Source organism: Podarcis tiliguerta, assembly GCF_965153285.1.
Source record: "Podarcis tiliguerta genome assembly, chromosome: 16".
NCBI lineage: Eukaryota > Metazoa > Chordata > Lepidosauria > Squamata > Lacertidae > Podarcis > Podarcis tiliguerta.
The window spans coordinates 6,140,213-6,149,082 of NC_139549.1; the positions used below are offsets into that span (position 1 = coordinate 6,140,213).

General features: G+C 44.1%; 1 long non-coding RNA gene across 1 annotated transcript; it reads right to left on the bottom strand.

Annotated features, from left to right (window-relative positions):
• Positions 1-4,426: 4,426 nt before the first annotated feature.
• LOC310666245 lies at positions 4,427-6,998 on the bottom strand. Its single transcript, XR_014505802.1, has 2 exons — positions 6,809-6,998; positions 4,427-5,190 (listed from the first exon to the last, which is right to left on the bottom strand). It is a non-coding gene; the product is annotated as an uncharacterized lncRNA (long non-coding RNA).
• Positions 6,999-8,870: the final 1,872 nt, after the last annotated feature.

Sequence of the window (8,870 nt, forward strand, 5' to 3'; positions counted from 1 at the left end):
AGAGGGGTATTCTTGTATGCAACTGCAGCGGCTCAAATACTTGTGGCCAAGGGATGGAAAGATCACGAGGCTTCAAAAATAACAGATAGGCAAATCAAATTACAGGATTTGGTGGAGACGGCTCAATTGACTAGCAAACTCAGAAGGAACTGAAAGCAAAAATTTGTGGAAAAATAGGATAGTTATAGTAGATATGTTAAAAAATACAATAATAGCTTTGACTCCATGCTAGCATTTGAGTGATAAAGGAACTAAAAGGAGGTGGACAACAATTAAGGATTTATTATGTTTTCAGAATATATTGGAAAATTTATATAGAAAGGTTTATTGTTTTGTGTGCATTCGATTGTAAGATAAAACATATGCGAAGGGACTTGACAGGAAGTCTAAGTTGAAGAAAAGATTTTGTAAGATAAAAGGGGAAAATATTTACTTTCATTATTATCATTGTGTGTGTGTGTGTGTGTGTCTGTACATACGTGTGTTTTTGTATGGAATGTTTGGGAGGAAATAAGACGGTAAATAACAAATAACAAACTAAATATTGATGTAGGTAATTTTTATTTCTCGATTATATTTAGTGCTAGTATGGTTGTAATGTTTTTTGTAACATAAAATCTTTCAATAAACATTATTTTTTTAAAAAAATTATAAAACAGAAAATTTAATAAAAACTATCCAAAGACATTAGAATAGCCCTGTCTTCAGCAAAGTGTTGACCTCAGATTGTGCTGATAAGCAGGGATGTGATCCTCAAATGCTGTTGGACTCCAACTCCCATCTTTCTTGGTCATGTTGGCTGGAGCTGCAGGAAATTGGAGTCCAACAACATCTGTCCACAGGTTCCCCACATAAGAAGAGGCTGTTGGATCAGAACCATGACCCATCTAGTCCAGCCTCCTGTTCTCACAGTGGCCAACCAGATGCCCCAATAGGAAGCTCACAAGCAGGATTTTAGCACAAGTGACTCTCCCATAGAATCCTAGAATCATAGAGTTGGAAGAGACCACAAGGGCCATTGAGTCCAACCCCCTGCCAAGCAGGAAACACCATCAGAGCACTCCTGACATATGGTTGTCAAGCCTCTGCTTAAAGACCTCCAAAGAAGGAGACTCCACCACACTCCTTGGCAGCAAATTCCACTGTCGAACAGCTCTTACTGTCAGGAAGTTCTTCCTAATGTTTAGGTGGAATCTTCTTTTTTGTAGTTTGGATCCATTGCTCCGTGTCCGCTTCTCTGGAGCAGCAGAAAACAACCTTTCTCCCTCCTCCATGTGACATCCCTTCATATATTTGAACATGGCTATCATATCACCCCTTAACCTCCTCTTCTCCAGGCTAAACATGCCCAGCTCCCTTAGCCGTTCCTCATAAGGCATCGTTTCCAGGCCTTTGACCATTTTGGTTGCCCTCCTCTGGACACGTTCCAGTTTGTCAGTGTCCTTCTTGAACTGTGGTGCCCAGAACTGGACACAGTACTCCAGGTACTCCCCTCCTGTAATTTCCAGCAACTGGCACTTAGAAGCACTGCTGCCTTCTGTGGGAGCACACAGCATAGCTATCATGCCTAGAAGCCATCAGTAGCCTTATCCTCCACATTTCTTTCAAATCCTCTGTTGAAGCCACCCAAGTTGGTGGCCATCGCTGTATCCTGTGGGAACGAGTTCCATAGTTTGACTATGTGTGGTTGGAAGAAATGCTTGAATCTCTCCTAAGTCATCCGACATTCATTACTGAATGTCCACGAGTTCTAGTATGATGAAAGAGGTAGGAAAACTTTATTGGCTTTCTTTGCACAATGCATGATATTATAAACTGGATAGACTTTGATTACATGAACCCAAGCCTGATTTAATTAATTGCTCATCTACGCAAATACTTTCATCAGTACTATCTCAAACACTCTGGCTGAGATCCAATGATGTGCTTGTGATGCAATATCTAATGCTTACAACATCTAACACCTATGACCAGAAAAACACTCCAAGTGATATTGTGGCAGATAAATATAGTATTTATGCAGCATGATTTTGGATTGTAGCAATACGATGTGGCCTTTCAGCCAGTGTTTTCATTGTTCTGGCTGAAACCTTCACTCCTTGATCCTTAACCTGGTGAACAAACAACTCTTTTTCTGACTACCTTTGAAATGTTTGAAACATGCAATAAATGCCACCCCCCATTTGTCATGTGTAGGGGACCTGTGGTCCTCCAGATGTTGCTGGACTCTAATTCCCATCATTACCAGTCGTTTTGCTTTTTCTGGGGGTTTATGTATATTTTCAGGGGTTTTCCCCAACCTGTGGAGCAGATTTGAGGATGGTGCAGGTCACACACAGGGGTGGTTAGGGGGAAAGTTTCATTGCCCAAGTGGAAGTAATTATGCGTATGCAATTATTTAGTTGAATACTGGTGCTTGCTCCTAACTTACTTAAAACAGTTATAGCCGGGCCACTTTAGTCCATGTGTTTGTAACCTCAAAGCTGGACTACTGCAATGAGCTCTATGTGGGGCAGCCCTTTTGGCCTGGTTTGGAAGCTTAAACTGGTGCAGAATGTGCTGGCCTGATGCCTGATGGGAGCATGTGGCTGATGGAGGCATCTGACTAACATGTGATACCATTGCTAAAGCATATTCACTGGCTGCCCGTCTACCAGTGAGCCAGGTTCAAGGTCCTCACATTAAAATACAAAGTCCTGAACACCTGGGGTGTATGGAGTGTTAGGGAAGGGGGCACCCCTTTGGTCCCCACCCTGTACTTAGCTCTCACCTGTGGCTCCTAGAAACTCTTTAGCATGTGGCAGCAACCCAGGCAAGGCTTTGACTGGCCAGCTCAACCAGGTGAGAGTAGCCATTAAGTCTCAAACCCTCAGTGAGTTAGGGGCTTCCCCTGCATGTGAAGACAGGCTCCAGTAGATTGAGCAGATGAGACAAATAGTGGGTCCAAGGGTCAAGAAGGTGGTTTCTGCATGTGTTGTAGAAAGAAGTGGGGGTAGATGGATCTCAACAACCTGGGAAGGTAGCTTATGTATGAGAAGGGAAACTCTGATCCTGATCCTCTACTGCTTTCTGGGATATCTTTTGCAGAAGAAAAGGCTAAAAAGTAAACCCTACACAAATCCAGAATAAGTCCGTAAGAGGCTGAATGGCATTCTCTACAGCTCCTTCTGGGAAGTCCTGAAGCCAAGCTGATGCCAAACATATGGATGGACTTTGGTTACATGAAGCCAAGCCTAATTTCAGTAATTGCTCGTGTAGGCAATTAGTGTCATCAGTACTACCTCAAACACTCTGCCTGAGATCCAATGACGTGTTTGTGATGCAATATCTCATGCTTATCACATCTAACACCCATGCTCAGAAGGTGAGCTGGTATATGATGACCAGAAAAGCACTCCAAGTGATACTGCAGCGGATAAATATATTATTTACGCAACATGACTTCAGATGTTATGTGTGAAATCTAGGAACCCGTGACTTTATATGTGAAAAGAATTGGATTGTAGGAATAAGATGTTCTGGCTAAAACCTTCACTCCTTGAGCCTTAACCTGGTGAACAAACAACTCTTTTCCTGACTACCTTTGAAATGTTTGAAACAGGCAATAAATCCCACCCACCCCCATTTGTCATGTGTAGGGGACCTGTGGTCCTCCAGATGTTGCTGGACTCTAACTCCCATCACTACTAGTCATTTTGTTTTGCTTTTGCAGAAGAAAAGGCTAAAGAGTAAACCCTACGCAAATCCAGAGTCCATAAGAGGTTGGATGGAAATCTCTACAGCTCCTTCTGGGAACTCCTGAAGCTAAGCTGATGCCAAGCATATTGATGTGCTTTGGACCACATGAGGGAGGTTTGTTGTCTGGGCAGCTCTGGATATCCATACAAACTGCCCAGGCTTGCACCCTGGAGAGGTCACATATGTGTTGCTAAAATAATGGTTTGACTTCAGCCCAAGAAGCACACTCCATTGTTTTCGATGAATGACAACAAGAACAGCTGAGGTGCCTTAGGGACCACCTGAACCCTTATATCTCGGCTCAGTCACTGAAATCATCTGTAGGAGCACTGTTGGTAATTTCCTGAGTTGGCGAGACTTGGATGACAACAAAGAGGAGAACCACTGAAACTGAATAAATGACAATATCTCTTTAACCAGATCTTTGATTGATTAACCGTCTATGGCTTTTAAAATGTGTGTGTGTGTGTGTGTGTGTGTGTGTGTCGTGTGTGTGTTATCACTTTGCTTTGCTTTTGTATTTGTTTTATTGTGTATTTTGCGTTTTCAAATTGTGTTTTTATGTTGTGAACTACCTTGTGATCTTTGAATGAAGGGCAGTATACAAATTTAATAAACGATGGTGGTGGTGAATGGATGGATGGATGGTGATTACAAGGAAGACAGACCAGACCAACAGCACAAGGCATTACCATGAATTCAGATTTATTCATTCATATCCCAGACACCATGGAGAAAATGAAAGCATCATCCATTTCAAGAAAAATACTCTTTCATCTGGATTTTTGAGACTGATTGAAGGGAAGAATTCCAGATTACTGAAGGTTGCGGGAATGAAGCTAGAAGCATCAACCTCAATGAGGTTAACTCAGGAAGGCAACAAGCAGGCATTAAATATATATATTTTTTGACATTGATCTCAATGTCACAGGTTTTGAGCTGGCAAACAGCAAGTTGGCATTCACTTCTGGGTACTAGGATTGCTATCAATCTTCAGATCCAGAGCCCAGGTAACAATTTCTAAAGTGCTCAGTACTTGTACTGCTGGCAAGTATAGCGAGACTGGTTGCAATAGCCGCGGCTAGAGCAACAACATGGGGAGCAGCCACATCTGGAACAGCAGCTGCGCCTGTGGCAGCAGCAGGGAGAGCAGCCACATCTGGAACAACAGCTGCGCCTGTGGCAGCAGCAGGGAGAGCAGCCACATCTGGAACAGACTTGACGGCTTTGGCAGCAGCAGGGAGAGCGACCACATCTGGAACAGCAGCTACGGCTTTGGCAGCAGCAGGGAGAGCAGCCACATCTGGAACAGCAGCTACGGCTTTGGCAGCAGCAGGGAGAGCAGCCACATCTGGAACAGACTTGACGGCTTTGGCAGCAGCAGGGGGAGCAGCCACACTTAGAACAGCGGGAACTCTGGCCTCCACAACAGGACATTTTGAATTAATGAAGCTAAAAGAAACAAATAAGGCTTTGGTGTAATCAAACCACGGTATGTTCAATATGCATTGTTCAATGTGGATCTTGGAAGTCATGATTTTCCTAAAGTGCTTTTCTGTTCAGCGTTATTTATGTCTATATTATATTTTAGCTTCTTCATATGAATGTCAAATTGGAATGTATAATTCATTCTTATTCAGTATCCTCAAATCTCACCACTTAAGATTTTAATACGCAATGAAAATCCATAGTTTGAATGTGATTCCCCCCCCCCCACCCTCTGAATATGAAACCTGGGCAACTTAACACTTTCAGTCTGTTCCATATTATTTAAGCAGCCTTCAGATATGTCCACTTGCTTTCAGATGCATTTAAATAATGTTGCACACCAACCATCTAATGTCTTCAGGCATGCAATGCCCTTTCCCATTATTTACCAAAATGAATGAATACATAAGCAGTGCATGTGAGCTCAGTAACTTTTTCTCATAAAATGTAAGATTGTTTGTCAACTGTCTATAGAAACCATCTCTAGAAAGGAGGATCACAGAGGTGGCCCTCGTGTCTTTCTCTACATGCTGCAAATCCTTCTCTCCTCTCCCCGCCTTTCAACTCCAGATTGTTCTGGGTGGATCCAATTGCATATGGAGCAATCCAAGGATACTTCAACCCAATTAGGAGAAGTCCCGTATCAACTTTAATCTGCTCGTTTAAGCTGAAAATCTGAAAGCTCAAAAGCCCTCAGAACGATCCCAGGGATTTCACACTTCCTTGAGTTTGCCTATCAAGTAAAGTTAAAGGGACCCCTGACCTTTAGGTCCAGTCGTGACCGACTCCGGGGTTCCGGCACTCATCTCACTTTACTGTCCGAGGGACCCGACATACAGCTTCCGGGTCATGTGGCCAACATGACTAAGCCGCTTCTGGCTTAAGCTCAAAATCTAACTAGGTCCAGAACAAAGCCCTCAGAACGATCCCAGGGATTTCACACTTCCTTGAGTTTGCCTATCCAGTAAAGGTAAAGGGACCCCTGACCGTTAGGTCCAGTCGTGACCGACTCCGGGGTTGCGGCACTCATCTCACTTTACTGTCCGAGGGACCCGACATACAGCTTCCGGGTCATGTGGCCAACATGACTAAGCCACTTCTGGCGAACCAGAGCAGCACACGGAAATGCCGTTTACCTTCCCGCCGGAGCGGTACCTATTTATCTACTTGCACTTTGATGTGCTTTTGAACTGCTAGGTTGGCAGGAGCAGGGAGCGAGCAATGGGAGCTCACCCAGTCATGGGAATTTGAACTGCCGACCTTCTGATCAGAAAGTCCTAGGCTCTGTGGTTTAACCCACAGCACCACCCGCGTCCCTTTGCCTATCCAGTATTAGGTCAATATTCAGAAATTATCTGAACAGGCTCAGAAGATTTAAATGGTTGCCACTGGAAATGTATGGTTCTCGACCACAGCAAAGAGCACATAAAAAATCAAGCAGTAAAGCAGATAGCCTGATGGATTTGATCCTTCAAGTATTATTAGTGGATCCATCCAATAACACAAATTTCAAGACTGGGGTTCTAGAAGACATTATATGCTACCTAAATTATCAGCTTCCCAGCAGTTGAATTGAACTTACCTTGTACAGCAGCCAGAACCTGTCAGCTCAATGGAGATTCAAGTCAACGAGTGAAGAGCTCAGAGACAGATGTTCCTTTTGTAGAGCTCCAAGAGCCCTGCCTCCTCGAAAATGAAGCACCACCAATGAATGAACTCATGCTTCATCGCTACTCAAAGCACATGTCTATGTGTTGCATCCACCAATCACATATTCGTTGCATTTATCCACATCTTTCACTATGACAGCATTTCCCCAAGGTCTGTAATTAAGCAGCATTTGATGCTTATCACACTATAATCCTCACATCGCACACACTCTGTGGAGGTAACTTCAGAAGTGTGGTTTCTTGAATAGCCACACTGGCAAGAATGGAATGGACCTTCGCATTTGATCCATCGCCATGACTCAACAGCGCAGGATTGCTCAGCGGTTTGTTATTCCGCCTGAGCTTCATGGCTTAGACTCAGAAATTCATTTTAATCTATTTGCTGCGGTTAGCTAGATGTGTCCATTTTCATAGGTCAAAAAGGAAAGATGAGATCAACATCTCAAAGACATCAGGGTATTTTTTCCCTCCTCTGTTCTGAGCCATCCCCTCACCCCCCAAATGATACCATAAGAACATAAACAGAGTCTACTGGATCAACTCAATGGCTCATCTAGTCCACTATCCTGTTCTCACAGTGGTCAACCAGATGCCCATGGGAAAAGTGGAAGCAGGATTCAATCACAATAATACCCTCTGCTCCTTTGGGCTCCAGCAACAGAATTTTGTCTTTCTCACTGTCTCATTAGAGGATCTGTGCCTTGTTCCGCATCTTACAAGGAAAAGCCAACCATTAACAAAAGTCTCGTGTCTTTATCTGCCTTCACAATTCTACCTGGCATTTTTAATCGCTTCTCTCTGGGTAAGGATAGCGAGCATGTCAATGTTGGCTTAGCTGTATTGGTTATATGTCCAATGCTTGGGTTACATGAGTACACATAGGATTGTAGCCAACTACGTTATATAGAGGACAGACCTACACAATTCAAAGATTCTAAGTCCAGCACTGAATTTAGTGCTGTGCTGGTGATTCCCTTGCACATGGGCCACAAAGATAGATGATAGGTGCCAGGGACTGGGCAGAGGAGGAATGGTGGAGACCCCCTCCCCAGCCTGACCCTTCCAGAGAAGAGGAAGATAGTTCAGAATTACAACAGAGGCTTGAGGGAGGTCACAGCTCATAGGCAGATAAGGTGAGAAGTTGGGGAATAATGAGAGACGAGGAGGAGGAGGAGGAGGAGGAGGAGGAAGAAGAAGAAGAAGAAGAAGAAGAAGAAGAAGAAGAAGAAGAAGAAGACGACGACCCAGGGAGTGACAGCTGACAGACACTGTGTCCTTAGAAAGCATTCCAGACCCCGTTCTCCCAGAACCCGGCAAGCCTTAAAAGTAGGAGAGCAAAGAGCTCAAAGACAGAGGGCACTCATCAGCACCAGTAGTAGAGGTGATGAATATTATGAATGAGGAAGTGGGAAGACGGGGGTAGGGGGGTGATTCACTCAGGACAACACCATAATTCAAGAGGCTGGGTTCTAAAGCCTCTCTCTCTCTTTGTAATACTGAATAAAAAGCAGATGGTAGGAACATTCCTTGTCTTTGTACGTTCCTCAACAACCGGCCATGAAAGTTACTGACAGGAGCCGGAGAAAAGGTTGCTCAGATTGCACAAGAATCAGTCCTGCATTTCACACATGGCCCCAGCCTTTTCCAAATTTTCACTCAACTTGAATGAATACCTTAATGTATATTGTGTGGACAAGGGAAGTCCTTCTGGCTGGAGCTGCGGGGAATTGAAACCCAACAACAGCTGTCCACAGGTTCACTCCTTCAGAAGAGGCTACTGGAGCAGGGCAATGGCTCATCCAGTCCAGCTTCCTGTTCTCACAATAACCAACCAAATCTCCCAATTGGTAGCTCACCATCAGGACCTGAACACCGGAGTGACTCTCCCCTCCTGTTGTGTCCAGAATCTGGCATTCAGAAGCACTGCTGCCCTGAATTGTGGAGGCACAGCAATGCCATCATGACTACTGGCCA